Source organism: Lissotriton helveticus, chromosome 10 (assembly GCF_964261635.1).
Source record: "Lissotriton helveticus chromosome 10, aLisHel1.1, whole genome shotgun sequence".
Classification (NCBI taxonomy): Eukaryota; Metazoa; Chordata; class Amphibia; order Caudata; family Salamandridae; genus Lissotriton; species Lissotriton helveticus.
In genome coordinates, this window is record NC_136071.1 from 844,387,398 (window position 1) to 844,403,627 (window position 16,230).

The following is a 16,230-nucleotide window of genomic DNA, read 5'->3' on the forward strand; positions in this document are numbered from 1 at the left end:
TGAAGGACGGAGCATCTGAATCAATCAAACACTCACACCCAGTCAAAAGATCTGGGTTTAATCCATCACCATTCTTTAGCCCACTCTGCCACCCCAGTTCAGACATGGCTATATGCAAATCAGTCTGACCCTGTGCCTCATGGGAACAGTCCAGCCTGAACTGCCAAGCCATGCCTTCCCTGGACCGGAAACAAGCTTCCGAGGACCGGTTTCTGGCATTCCAGCCGTCTTCAGCCCGGCTTGCTTGAATCCAGTGGCAAAGTGAGCAAGGGACTCACGTCTGAGCATACCCTGCCACACTTATGGCGGCCAAAAGCGGTACAAAAGGGGGTGGTGATGGACGGAGCATCTGAATCAATCAAACACTCACTCCCAGTCAAAAGATCTGGGTTTAATCCATCACCGTTCTTTAGCCCACTCTGCCACCCCAGTTCAGACATGGCTATATGCAAATCAGTCTGACCCTGTGCCTCATGGGAACAGTCCAGCCCGAACTGCCAAGCCATGCCTTCCCTGGACTGGAAACAAGCTTCCGAGGAACGGTTTCTGGCATTCCAGCCGTCTTCAGCCCGGCTTGCTTGAATCCAGTGGCAAAGTGAATAAGGGACTCACGTCTGGCATACCCTGCCACACTTATGGCGGCCAAAAGCGGTACAAAAGGGGGTGGTGATGGACGGAGCATCTGAATCAATCAAACACTCACACCCAGCCAAAAGATCTGGGTTTAATCCATCACCGTTCTTTAGCCCACTCTGCCACCCCAGTTCAGACATGGCTGTATGCAAATCAGTCTGACCCTGTACCTCATGGGAACAGTCCAGCCCGAACTGCCAAGCCATGCCATCCCTGGACCGGAAACAAGCTTCCGAGGACCGGTTTCTGGCATTCCAGCCGTCTTCAGCTCGGCTTGCTTGAATCCAGTCGCAAAGTGAGCAAGGGGCTCACGTCTGAGCATACCCTGCCACACTTATGGCGGCCAAAAGCGGTACAAAAGGGGGTGGTGATGGACGGAGCATCTGAATCAATCAAACACTCACACACAGTCAAAAGATATGGGTTTAATCCATCACCGTTCTTTAGCCCACTCTGCCACCCCAGTTCAGACATGGCTATATGCAAATCAGTCTGACCCTGTGGCTCATGGGAACAGTCCAGCCCGAACTGCCAAGCCATGCCTTCCCTGGACCGGAAACAAGCTACCGAGGACCGGTTTCTGGCATTCCAGCCGTCTTCAGCCCGGCTTGCTTGAATCCAGTGGCAAAGTGAGCAAGGGACTCACATCTGAGCCTACCCTGCCAAACTTATGGCGCCCAAAAGCGGTACAAAAGGGAGTGGTGATGGACGGAGCATCTGAATCAATCAAACACTCACTCCCAGTCAAAAGATCTGGGTTTAATCCATCACCGATCTTTAGCCCACTCTGCCACCCCAATTCAGACATGGCTATATGCAAATCAGTCTGACCCTGTGCCTCATGGGAACAGTCCAGCCCGAACTGCCAAGCCATGCTTTCCCTGGACCGGAAACAAGCTTCTGAGGACCGGTTTCTGGTATTCCAGCCGTCTTCAGCCCGGCTTGCTTGAATCCAGTGGCAAAGTGAGCAAGGGACTCACATCTGAGCATACCCTGCCACACTTATGGTGGCCAAAAGTGGTACAAAAGGGGGTGGTGAAGGACGGAGCATCTGAATCAATCAAACACTCACACCCAGTCAAAAGATCTGGGTTTAATCCATCACCATTCTTTAGCCCACTCTGCCACCCCAGTTCAGACATGGCTATATGCAAATCAGTCTGACCCTGTGCCTCATGGGAACAGTCCAGCCTGAACTGCCAAGCCATGCCTTCCCTGGACCGGAAACAAGCTTCCGAGGACCGGTTTCTGGCATTCCAGCCGTCTTCAGCCCGGCTTGCTTGAATCCAGTGGCAAAGTGAGCAAGGGACTCACGTCTGAGCATACCCTGCCACACTTATGGCGGCCAAAAGCGGTACAAAAGGGGGTGGTGATGGACGGAGCATCTGAATCAATCAAACACTCACTCCCAGTCAAAAGATCTGGGTTTAATCCATCACCGTTCTTTAGCCCACTCTGCCACCCCAGTTCAGACATGGCTATATGCAAATCAGTCTGACCCTGTGCCTCATGGGAACAGTCCAGCCCGAACTGCCAAGCCATGCCTTCCCTGGACTGGAAACAAGCTTCCGAGGACCGGTTTCTGGCATTCCAGCCGTCTTCAGCCCGGCTTGCTTGAATCCAGTGGCAAAGTGAATAAGGGACTCACGTCTGGCATACCCTGCCACACTTATGGCGGCCAAAAGCGGTACAAAAGGGGGTGGTGATGGACGGAGCATCTGAATCAATCAAACACTCACACCCAGCCAAAAGATCTGGGTTTAATCCATCACCGTTCTTTAGCCCACTCTGCCACCCCAGTTCAGACATGGCTGTATGCAAATCAGTCTGACCCTGTACCTCATGGGAACAGTCCAGCCCGAACTGCCAAGCCATGCCATCCCTGGACCGGAAACAAGCTTCCGAGGACCGGTTTCTGGCATTCCAGCCGTCTTCAGCTCGGCTTGCTTGAATCCAGTCGCAAAGTGAGCAAGGGGCTCACGTCTGAGCATACCCTGCCACACTTATGGCGGCCAAAAGCGGTACAAAAGGGGGTGGTGATGGACGGAGCATCTGAATCAATCAAACACTCACACACAGTCAAAAGATATGGGTTTAATCCATCACCGTTCTTTAGCCCACTCTGCCACCCCAGTTCAGACATGGCTATATGCAAATCAGTCTGACCCTGTGGCTCATGGGAACAGTCCAGCCCGAACTGCCAAGCCATGCCTTCCCTGGACCGGAAACAAGCTACCGAGGACCGGTTTCTGGCATTCCAGCCGTCTTCAGCCCGGCTTGCTTGAATCCAGTGGCAAAGTGAGCAAGGGACTCACGTCTGAGCATACCCTGCCACACTTATGGTGGCCAAAAGTGGTACAAAAGGGGGTGGTGAAGGACGGAGCATCTGAATCAATCAAACACTCACACCCAGTCAAAAGATCTGGGTTTAATCCATCACCATTCTTTAGCCCACTCTGCCACCCCAGTTCAGACATGGCTATATGCAAATCAGTCTGACCCTGTGCCTCATGGGAACAGTCCAGCCTGAACTGCCAAGCCATGCCTTCCCTGGACCGGAAACAAGCTTCCGAGGACCGGTTTCTGGCATTCCAGCCGTCTTCAGCCCGGCTTGCTTGAATCCAGTGGCAAAGTGAGCAAGGGACTCACGTCTGAGCATACCCTGCCACACTTATGGCGGCCAAAAGCGGTACAAAAGGGGGTGGTGATGGACGGAGCATCTGAATCAATCAAACACTCACTCCCAGTCAAAAGATCTGGGTTTAATCCATCACCGTTCTTTAGCCCACTCTGCCACCCCAGTTCAGACATGGCTATATGCAAATCAGTCTGACCCTGTGCCTCATGGGAACAGTCCAGCCCGAACTGCCAAGCCATGCCTTCCCTGGACTGGAAACAAGCTTCCGAGGACCGGTTTCTGGCATTCCAGCCGTCTTCAGCCCGGCTTGCTTGAATCCAGTGGCAAAGTGAATAAGGGACTCACGTCTGGCATACCCTGCCACACTTATGGCGGCCAAAAGCGGTACAAAAGGGGGTGGTGATGGACGGAGCATCTGAATCAATCAAACACTCACACCCAGCCAAAAGATCTGGGTTTAATCCATCACCGTTCTTTAGCCCACTCTGCCACCCCAGTTCAGACATGGCTGTATGCAAATCAGTCTGACCCTGTACCTCATGGGAACAGTCCAGCCCGAACTGCCAAGCCATGCCATCCCTGGACCGGAAACAAGCTTCCGAGGACCGGTTTCTGGCATTCCAGCCGTCTTCAGCTCGGCTTGCTTGAATCCAGTCGCAAAGTGAGCAAGGGGCTCACGTCTGAGCATACCCTGCCACACTTATGGCGGCCAAAAGCGGTACAAAAGGGAGTGGTGATGGACGGAGCATCTGAATCAATCAAACACTCACTCCCAGTCAAAAGATCTGGGTTTAATCCATCACCGATCTTTAGCCCACTCTGCCACCCAATTCAGACATGGCAATATGCAAATCTGTCTGACCCTGTGCCTCATGGGAACAGTCCAGCCCGAACTGCCAAGCCATGCTTTCCCTGGACCGGAAACAAGCTTCTGAGGACCGGTTTCTGGCATTCCAGCCGTCTTCAGCCCGGCTTGCTTGAATCCAGTGGCAAAGTGAGCAAGGGACTCACGTCTGAGCATACCCTGCCACACTTATGGTGGCCAAAAGTGGTACAAAAGGGGGTGGTGAAGGACGGAGCATCTGAATCAATCAAACACTCACACCCAGTCAAAAGATCTGGGTTTAATCCATCACCATTCTTTAGCCCACTCTGCCACCCCAGTTCAGACATGGCTATATGCAAATCAGTCTGACCCTGTGCCTCATGGGAACAGTCCAGCCTGAACTGCCAAGCCATGCCTTCCCTGGACCGGAAACAAGCTTCCGAGGACCGGTTTCTGGCATTCCAGCCGTCTTCAGCCCGGCTTGCTTGAATCCAGTGGCAAAGTGAGCAAGGGACTCACGTCTGAGCATACCCTGCCACACTTATGGCGGCCAAAAGCGGTACAAAAGGGGGTGGTAATGGACGGAGTATCTGAATCAATCAAACACTAACACCCAGTCAAAAGATCTGGGTTTAATCCATCACCGTTCTTTAGCCCACTCTGCCACCCCAGTTCAGACATGGCTATATGCAAATCAGTCTGACCCTGTGCCTCATGGGAACAGTCCAGCCCGAACTGCCAAGCCATGCCTTCCCTGGACCGGAAACAAGCTTCCGAGGACCGGTTTCTGGCATTCCAGCCGTCTTCAGCCCGGCTTGCTTGAATCCAGTGGCAAAGTGAGCAAGGGACTCACGTCTGAGCATACCCTGCCACACTTATGGCGGCCAAAAGCGGTACAAAAGGGGGTGGTAATGGACGGAGTATCTGAATCAATCAAACACTAACACCCAGTCAAAAGATCTGGGTTTAATCCATCACCGTTCTTTAGCCCACTCTGCCACCCCAGTTCAGACATGGCTATATGCAAATCAGTCTGACCCTGTGCCTCATGGGAACAGTCCAGCCTGAACTGCCAAGCCATGCCTTCCCTGGACCGGAAACAAGCTTCCGAGGACCGGTTTCTGGCATTCCAGCCGTCTTCAGCCCGGCTTGCTTGAATCCAGTGGCAAAGTGAGCAAGGGACTCACGTCTGAGCATACCCTGCCACACTTATGGCGGCCAAAAGCGGTACAAAAGGGGGTGGTGATGGACGGAGCATCTGAATCAATCAAACACTCACTCCCAGTCAAAAGATCTGGGTTTAATCCATCACCGTTCTTTAGCCCACTCTGCCACCCCAGTTCAGACATGGCTATATGCAAATCAGTCTGACCCTGTGCCTCATGGGAACAGTCCAGCCCGAACTGCCAAGCCATGCCTTCCCTGGACTGGAAACAAGCTTCCGAGGACCGGTTTCTGGCATTCCAGCCGTCTTCAGCCCGGCTTGCTTGAATCCAGTGGCAAAGTGAATAAGGGACTCACGTCTGGCATACCCTGCCACACTTATGGCGGCCAAAAGCGGTACAAAAGGGGGTGGTGATGGACGGAGCATCTGAATCAATCAAACACTCACACCCAGCCAAAAGATCTGGGTTTAATCCATCACCGTTCTTTAGCCCACTCTGCCACCCCAGTTCAGACATGGCTGTATGCAAATCAGTCTGACCCTGTACCTCATGGGAACAGTCCAGCCCGAACTGCCAAGCCATGCCATCCCTGGACCGGAAACAAGCTTCCGAGGACCGGTTTCTGGCATTCCAGCCGTCTTCAGCTCGGCTTGCTTGAATCCAGTCGCAAAGTGAGCAAGGGGCTCACGTCTGAGCAAACCCTGCCACACTTATGGCGGCCAAAAGCGGTACAAAAGGGGGTGGTGATGGACGGAGCATCTGAATCAATCAAACACTCACACACAGTCAAAAGATATGGGTTTAATCCATCACCGTTCTTTAGCCCACTCTGCCACCCCAGTTCAGACATGGCTATATGCAAATCAGTCTGACCCTGTGGCTCATGGGAACAGTCCAGCCCGAACTGCCAAGCCATGCCTTCCCTGGACCGGAAACAAGGTACCGAGGACCGGTTTCTGGCATTCCAGCCGTCTTCAGCCCGGCTTGCTTGAATCCAGTGGCAAAGTGAGCAAGGGACTCACATCTGAGCCTACCCTGCCAAACTTATGGCGCCCAAAAGCGGTACAAAAGGGAGTGGTGATGGACGGAGCATCTGAATCAATCAAACACTCACTCCCAGTCAAAAGATCTGGGTTTAATCCATCACCGATCTTTAGCCCACTCTGCCACCCCAATTCAGACATGGCTATATGCAAATCAGTCTGACCCTGTGCCTCATGGGAACAGTCCAGCCCGAACTGCCAAGCCATGCTTTCCCTGGACCGGAAACAAGCTTCTGAGGACCGGTTTCTGGCATTCCAGCCGTCTTCAGCCCGGCTTGCTTGAATCCAGTGGCAAAGTGAGCAAGGGACTCACGTCTGAGCATACCCTGCCACACTTATGGCGGCCAAAAGCGGTACAAAAGGGGGTGGTGATGGACGGAGCATCTGAATCAATCAAACACTCACACCCAGTCAAAAGATCTGGGTTTAATCCATCACCGTTCTTTAGCCCGCTCTGCCACCCCAGTTCAGACATGGCTATATGCAAATCAGTCTGACCCTGTGCCTCATGGGAACAGTCCAGCCCGAACTGCCAAGCCATGCCTTCACTGGACCGGAAACAAGCTTCCGAGGACCGGTTTCTGGCATTCCAGCCGTCTTCAGCCCGGCTTGCTTGAATCCAGTGGCAAAGTGAGCAAGGGACTCACGTCTGAGCATACCCTGCCACACTTATGGCGGCCAAAAGCGGTACAAAAGGGGGTGGTAATGGACGGAGTATCTGAATCAATCAAACACTAACACCCAGTCAAAAGATCTGGGTTTAATCCATCACTGTTCTTTAGCCCACTCTGCCACCCCAGTTCAGACATGGCTATATGCAAATCAGTCTGACCCTGTGCCTCATGGGAACAGTCCAGCCCGAACTGCCAAGCCATGCCTTCCCTGGACCGGATACAAGCTTCCGAGGACCGGTTTCTGGCATTCCAGCCGTCTTCAGCCCGGCTTGCTTGAATCCAGTGGCAAAGTGAGCAAGCGACTCACGTCTGAGCATACCCTGCCACACTTATGGCGGCCAAAAGCGGTACAAAAGGGAGTGGTGATGGACGGAGCATCTGAATCAATCAAACACTCACTCCCAGTCAAAAGATCTGGGTTTAATCCATCACCGATCTTTAGCCCACTCTGCCACCCAATTCAGACATGGCAATATGCAAATCTGTCTGACCCTGTGCCTCATGGGAACAGTCCAGCCCGAACTGCCAAGCCATGCTTTCCCTGGACCGGAAACAAGCTTCTGAGGACCGGTTTCTGGCATTCCAGCCGTCTTCAGCCTGGCTTGCTTGTATCCAGTGGCAAAGTGAGCAAGGGACTCACGTCTGAGCATACCCTGCCACACTTATGGCGGCCAAAAGCGGTACAAAAGGGGGTGGTGATGGACGGAGCATCTGAATCAATCAAACACTCACACCCAGTCAAAAGATCTGGGTTTAATCCATCACCGTTCTTTAGCCCGCTCTGCCACCCCAGTTCAGACATGGCTATATGCAAATCAGTCTGACCCTGTGCCTCATGGGAACAGTCCAGCCCGAACTGCCAAGCCATGCCTTCACTGGACCGGAAACAAGCTTCCGAGGACCGGTTTCTGGCATTCCAGCCGTCTTCAGCCCGGCTTGCTTGAATCCAGTGGCAAAGTGAGCAAGGGACTCACGTCTGGGCATACCCTGCCACACTTATGGCGGCCAAAAGCGGTACAAAAGGGGGTGGTAATGGACGGAGTATCTGAATCAATCAAACACTAACACCCAGTCAAAAGATCTGGGTTTAATCCATCACCGTTCTTTAGCCCACTCTGCCACCCCAGTTCAGACATGGCTATATGCAAATCAGTCTGACCCTGTGCCTCATGGGAACAGTCCAGCCCGAACTGCCAAGCCATGCCTTCCCTGGACCGGAAACAAGCTTCCGAGGACCGGTTTCTGGCATTCCAGCCGTCTTCAGCCCGGCTTGCTTGAATCCAGTGGCAAAGTGAGCAAGGGACTCACGTCTGAGCATACCCTGCCACACTTATGGCGGCCAAAAGCGGTACAAAAGGGGGTGGTAATGGACGGAGTATCTGAATCAATCAAACACTAACACCCAGTCAAAAGATCTGGGTTTAATCCATCACCGTTCTTTAGCCCACTCTGCCACCCCAGTTCAGACATGGCTATATGCAAATCAGTCTGACCCTGTGCCTCATGGGAACAGTCCAGCCCGAACTGCCAAGCCATGCCTTCCCTGGACCGGAAACAAGCTTCTGAGGACCGGTTTCTGGCATTCCAGCCGTCTTCAGCCCGGCTTGCTTGAATCCAGTGTCAAAGTGAATAAGGGACTCACGTCTGGCATACCCTGCCACACTTATGGCGGCCAAAAGCGGTACAAAAGGGGGTGGTGATGGACGGAGCATCTGAATCAATCAAACACTCACACCCAGCCAAAAGATCTGGGTTTAATCCATCACCGTTCTTTAGCCCACTCTGCCACCCCAGTTCAGACATGGCTATATGCAAATCAGTCTGACCCTGTGCCTCATGGGAACAGTCCAGCCCGAACTGCCAAGCCATGCCTTCCCTGGACCGGAAACAAGCTTCCGAGGACCGGTTTCTGGCATTCCAGCCGTCTTCAGCCCGGCTTGCTTGAATCCAGTGGCAAAGTGAGCAAGGGACTAACGTCTGGGCATACCCTGCCACACTTATGGCGGCCAAAAGCGGTACAAAAGGGGGTGGTGATGGACGGAGCATCTGAATCAATCAAACACTCACTCCCAGTCAAAAGATCTGGGTTTAATCGATCACCGTTCTTTAGCCCACTCTGCCACCCCAGTTCAGACATGGCTATATGCAAATCAGTCTGACCCTGTGCCTCATGGGAACAGTCCAGCCCGAACTGCCAAGCCATGCCTTCCCTGGACCGGAAACAAGCTTCCGAGGACCGGTTTCTGGTATTCCAGCCGTCTTCAGCCCGGCTTGCTTGAATCCAGTGGCAAAGTGAGCAAGGGACTCACGTCTGAGCATACCCTGCCACACTTATGGTGGCCAAAAGTGGTACAAAAGGGGGTGGTGAAGGACGGAGCATCTGAATCAATCAAACACTCACACCCAGTCAAAAGATCTGGGTTTAATCCATCACCATTCTTTAGCCCACTCTGCCACCCCAGTTCAGACATGGCTATATGCAAATCAGTCTGACCCTGTGCCTCATGGGAACAGTCCAGCCTGAACTGCCAAGCCATGCCTTCCCTGGACCGGAAACAAGCTTCCGAGGACCGGTTTCTGGCATTCCAGCCGTCTTCAGCCCGGCTTGCTTGAATCCAGTGGCAAAGTGAGCAAGGGACTCACGTCTGAGCATACCCTGCCACACTTATGGCGGCCAAAAGCGGTACAAAAGGGGGTGGTGATGGACGGAGCATCTGAATCAATCAAACACTCACTCCCAGTCAAAAGATCTGGGTTTAATCCATCACCGTTCTTTAGCCCACTCTGCCACCCCAGTTCAGACATGGCTATATGCAAATCAGTCTGACCCTGTGCCTCATGGGAACAGTCCAGCCCGAACTGCCAAGCCATGCCTTCCCTGGACTGGAAACAAGCTTCCGAGGACCGGTTTCTGGCATTCCAGCCGTCTTCAGCCCGGCTTGCTTGAATCCAGTGGCAAAGTGAATAAGGGACTCACGTCTGGCATACCCTGCCACACTTATGGCGGCCAAAAGCGGTACAAAAGGGGGTGGTGATGGACGGAGCATCTGAATCAATCAAACACTCACACCCAGCCAAAAGATCTGGGTTTAATCCATCACCGTTCTTTAGCCCACTCTGCCACCCCAGTTCAGACATGGCTGTATGCAAATCAGTCTGACCCTGTACCTCATGGGAACAGTCCAGCCCGAACTGCCAAGCCATGCCATCCCTGGACCGGAAACAAGCTTCCGAGGACCGGTTTCTGGCATTCCAGCCGTCTTCAGCTCGGCTTGCTTGAATCCAGTCGCAAAGTGAGCAAGGGGCTCACGTCTGAGCATACCCTGCCACACTTATGGCGGCCAAAAGCGGTACAAAAGGGGGTGGTGATGGACGGAGCATCTGAATCAATCAAACACTCACACACAGTCAAAAGATATGGGTTTAATCCATCACCGTTCTTTAGCCCACTCTGCCACCCCAGTTCAGACATGGCTATATGCAAATCAGTCTGACCCTGTGGCTCATGGGAACAGTCCAGCCCGAACTGCCAAGCCATGCCTTCCCTGGACCGGAAACAAGCAACCGAGGACCGGTTTCTGGCATTCCAGCCGTCTTCAGCCCGGCTTGCTTGAATCCAGTGGCAAAGTGAGCAAGGGACTCACATCTGAGCCTACCCTGCCAAACTTATGGCGCCCAAAAGCGGTACAAAAGGGAGTGGTGATGGACGGAGCATCTGAATCAATCAAACACTCACTCCCAGTCAAAAGATCTGGGTTTAATCCATCACCGATCTTTAGCCCACTCTGCCACCCCAATTCAGACATGGCTATATGCAAATCAGTCTGACCCTGTGCCTCATGGGAACAGTCCAGCCCGAACTGCCAAGCCATGCTTTCCCTGGACCGGAAACAAGCTTCTGAGGACCGGTTTCTGGTATTCCAGCCGTCTTCAGCCCGGCTTGCTTGAATCCAGTGGCAAAGTGAGCAAGGGACTCACGTCTGAGCATACCCTGCCACACTTATGGTGGCCAAAAGTGGTACAAAAGGGGGTGGTGATGGACGGAGCATCTGAATCAATCAAACACTCACACACAGTCAAAAGATATGGGTTTAATCCATCACCGTTCTTTAGCCCACTCTGCCACCCCAGTTCAGACATGGCTATATGCAAATCAGTCTGACCCTGTGGCTCATGGGAACAGTCCAGCCCGAACTGCCAAGCCATGCCTTCCCTGGACCGGAAACAAGCAACCGAGGACCGGTTTCTGGCATTCCAGCCGTCTTCAGCCCGGCTTGCTTGAATCCAGTGGCAAAGTGAGCAAGGGACTCACATCTGAGCCTACCCTGCCAAACTTATGGCGCCCAAAAGCGGTACAAAAGGGAGTGGTGATGGACGGAGCATCTGAATCAATCAAACACTCACTCCCAGTCAAAAGATCTGGGTTTAATCCATCACCGATCTTTAGCCCACTCTGCCACCCCAATTCAGACATGGCTATATGCAAATCAGTCTGACCCTGTGCCTCATGGGAACAGTCCAGCCCGAACTGCCAAGCCATGCTTTCCCTGGACCGGAAACAAGCTTCTGAGGACCGGTTTCTGGTATTCCAGCCGTCTTCAGCCCGGCTTGCTTGAATCCAGTGGCAAAGTGAGCAAGGGACTCACGTCTGAGCATACCCTGCCACACTTATGGTGGCCAAAAGTGGTACAAAAGGGGGTGGTGAAGGACGGAGCATCTGAATCAATCAAACACTCACACCCAGTCAAAAGATCTGGGTTTAATCCATCACCATTCTTTAGCCCACTCTGCCACCCCAGTTCAGACATGGCTATATGCAAATCAGTCTGACCCTGTGCCTCATGGGAACAGTCCAGCCTGAACTGCCAAGCCATGCCTTCCCTGGACCGGAAACAAGCTTCCGAGGACCGGTTTCTGGCATTCCAGCCGTCTTCAGCCCGGCTTGCTTGAATCCAGTGGCAAAGTGAGCAAGGGACTCACGTCTGAGCATACCCTGCCACACTTATGGCGGCCAAAAGCGGTACAAAAGGGGGTGGTGATGGACGGAGCATCTGAATCAATCAAACACTCACTCCCAGTCAAAAGATCTGGGTTTAATCCATCACCGTTCTTTAGCCCACTCTGCCACCCCAGTTCAGACATGGCTATATGCAAATCAGTCTGACCCTGTGCCTCATGGGAACAGTCCAGCCCGAACTGCCAAGCCATGCCTTCCCTGGACTGGAAACAAGCTTCCGAGGACCGGTTTCTGGCATTCCAGCCGTCTTCAGCCCGGCTTGCTTGAATCCAGTGGCAAAGTGAATAAGGGACTCACGTCTGGCATACCCTGCCACACTTATGGCGGCCAAAAGCGGTACAAAAGGGGGTGGTGATGGACGGAGCATCTGAATCAATCAAACACTCACACCCAGCCAAAAGATCTGGGTTTAATCCATCACCGTTCTTTAGCCCACTCTGCCACCCCAGTTCAGACATGGCTGTATGCAAATCAGTCTGACCCTGTACCTCATGGGAACAGTCCAGCCCGAACTGCCAAGCCATGCCATCCCTGGACCGGAAACAAGCTTCCGAGGACCGGTTTCTGGCATTCCAGCCGTCTTCAGCTCGGCTTGCTTGAATCCAGTCGCAAAGTGAGCAAGGGGCTCACGTCTGAGCATACCCTGCCACACTTATGGCGGCCAAAAGCGGTACAAAAGGGGGTGGTGATGGACGGAGCATCTGAATCAATCAAACACTCACACACAGTCAAAAGATATGGGTTTAATCCATCACCGTTCTTTAGCCCACTCTGCCACCCCAGTTCAGACATGGCTATATGCAAATCAGTCTGACCCTGTGGCTCATGGGAACAGTCCAGCCCGAACTGCCAAGCCATGCCTTCCCTGGACCGGAAACAAGCTACCGAGGACCGGTTTCTGGCATTCCAGCCGTCTTCAGCCCGGCTTGCTTGAATCCAGTGGCAAAGTGAGCAAGGGACTCACGTCTGAGCATACCCTGCCACACTTATGGTGGCCAAAAGTGGTACAAAAGGGGGTGGTGAAGGACGGAGCATCTGAATCAATCAAACACTCACACCCAGTCAAAAGATCTGGGTTTAATCCATCACCATTCTTTAGCCCACTCTGCCACCCCAGTTCAGACATGGCTATATGCAAATCAGTCTGACCCTGTGCCTCATGGGAACAGTCCAGCCTGAACTGCCAAGCCATGCCTTCCCTGGACCGGAAACAAGCTTCCGAGGACCGGTTTCTGGCATTCCAGCCGTCTTCAGCCCGGCTTGCTTGAATCCAGTGGCAAAGTGAGCAAGGGACTCACGTCTGAGCATACCCTGCCACACTTATGGCGGCCAAAAGCGGTACAAAAGGGGGTGGTGATGGACGGAGCATCTGAATCAATCAAACACTCACTCCCAGTCAAAAGATCTGGGTTTAATCCATCACCGTTCTTTAGCCCACTCTGCCACCCCAGTTCAGACATGGCTATATGCAAATCAGTCTGACCCTGTGCCTCATGGGAACAGTCCAGCCCGAACTGCCAAGCCATGCCTTCCCTGGACTGGAAACAAGCTTCCGAGGACCGGTTTCTGGCATTCCAGCCGTCTTCAGCCCGGCTTGCTTGAATCCAGTGGCAAAGTGAATAAGGGACTCACGTCTGGCATACCCTGCCACACTTATGGCGGCCAAAAGCGGTACAAAAGGGGGTGGTGATGGACGGAGCATCTGAATCAATCAAACACTCACACCCAGCCAAAAGATCTGGGTTTAATCCATCACCGTTCTTTAGCCCACTCTGCCACCCCAGTTCAGACATGGCTGTATGCAAATCAGTCTGACCCTGTACCTCATGGGAACAGTCCAGCCCGAACTGCCAAGCCATGCCATCCCTGGACCGGAAACAAGCTTCCGAGGACCGGTTTCTGGCATTCCAGCCGTCTTCAGCTCGGCTTGCTTGAATCCAGTCGCAAAGTGAGCAAGGGGCTCACGTCTGAGCATACCCTGCCACACTTATGGCGGCCAAAAGCGGTACAAAAGGGGGTGGTGATGGACGGAGCATCTGAATCAATCAAACACTCACACCCAGTCAAAAGATCTGGGTTTAATCCATCACCGTTCTTTAGCCCGCTCTGCCACCACAGTTCAGACATGGCTATATGCAAATCAGTCTGACCCTGTGCCTCATGGGAACAGTCCAGCCCGAACTGCCAAGCCATGCCTTCACTGGACCGGAAACAAGCTTCCGAGGACCGGTTTCTGGCATTCCAGCCGTCTTCAGCCCGGCTTGCTTGAATCCAGTGGCAAAGTGAGCAAGGGACTCACGTCTGAGCATACCCTGCCACACTTATGGCGGCCAAAAGCGGTACAAAAGGGGGTGGTAATGGACGGAGTATCTGAATCAATCAAACACTAACACCCAGTCAAAAGATCTGGGTTTAATCCATCACTGTTCTTTAGCCCACTCTGCCACCCCAGTTCAGACATGGCTATATGCAAATCAGTCTGACCCTGTGCCTCATGGGAACAGTCCAGCCCGAACTGCCAAGCCATGCCTTCCCTGGACCGGATACAAGCTTCCGAGGACCGGTTTCTGGCATTCCAGCTGTCTTCAGCCCGGCTTGCTTGAATCCAGTGGCAAAGTGAGCAAGCGACTCACGTCTGAGCATACCCTGCCACACTTATGGCGGCCAAAAGCGGTACAAAAGGGAGTGGTGATGGACGGAGCATCTGAATCAATCAAACACTCACTCCCAGTCAAAAGATCTGGGTTTAATCCATCACCGATCTTTAGCCCACTCTGCCACCCAATTCAGACATGGCAATATGCAAATCTGTCTGACCCTGTGCCTCATGGGAACAGTCCAGCCCGAACTGCCAAGCCATGCTTTCCCTGGACCGGAAACAAGCTTCTGAGGACCGGTTTCTGGCATTCCAGCCGTCTTCAGCCCGGCTTGCTTGAATCCAGTGGCAAAGTGAGCAAGGGACTCACGTCTGAGCATACCCTGCCACACTTATGGCGGCCAAAAGCGGTACAAAAGGGGGTGGTGATGGACAGAGCATCTGAATCAATCAAACACTCACACCCAGTCAAAAGATCTGGGTTTAATCCATCACCGTTCTTTAGCCCGCTGTGCCACCCCAGTTCAGACATGGCTATATGCAAATCAGTCTGACCCTGTGCCTCATGGGAACAGTCCAGCCCGAACTGCCAAGCCATGCCTTCCCTGGACCGGATACAAGCTTCCGAGGACCGGTTTCTGGCATTCCAGCCGTCTTCAGCCCGGCTTGCTTGAATCCAGTGGCAAAGTGAGCAAGCGACTCACGTCTGAGCATACCCTGCCACACTTATGGCGGCCAAAAGCGGTACAAAAGGGAGTGGTGATGGACGGAGCATCTGAATCAATCAAACACTCACTCCCAGTCAAAAGATCTGGGTTTAATCCATCACCGATCTTTAGCCCACTCTGCCACCCAATTCAGACATGGCAATATGCAAATCTGTCTGACCCTGTGCCTCATGGGAACAGTCCAGCCCGAACTGCCAAGCCATGCTTTCCCTGGACCGGAAACAAGCTTCTGAGGACCGGTTTCTGGCATTCCAGCCGTCTTCAGCCCGGCTTGCTTGAATCCAGTGGCAAAGTGAGCAAGGGACTCACGTCTGAGCATACCCTGCCACACTTATGGCGGCCAAAAGCGGTACAAAAGGGGGTGGTGATGGACAGAGCATCTGAATCAATCAAACACTCACACCCAGTCAAAAGATCTGGGTTTAATCCATCACCGTTCTTTAGCCCGCTGTGCCACCCCAGTTCAGACATGGCTATATGCAAATCAGTCCGACCCTGTGCCTCATGGGAACAGTCCAGCCCGAACTGCCAAGCCATGCCTTCCCTGGACCGGAAACAAGCTTCCGAGGACCGTTTTCTGGCATTCCAGCCGCCTTCAGCCCGGCTTGCTTGAATCCAGTGGCAAAGTTAGCAAGGGACTCACGTCTGAGCATACCCTGCCACACTTATGGCGGCCAAAAGCGGTACAAAAGGGGGTGGTGATGGACGGAGCATCTGAATCAATCAAACACTCACACCCAGTCAAAAGATCTGGGTTTAATCCATCACCGTTCTTTAGCCCACTCTTCCACCCCAGTTCAGACATGCCTATATGCAAATCAGTCTGACCCAGTGCCTCATGGAAACAGTGCAGCCCGAACTGCCAAGCCATGCCTTCCCTGGACCGGAAACAAGCTTCCGAGGACCGGT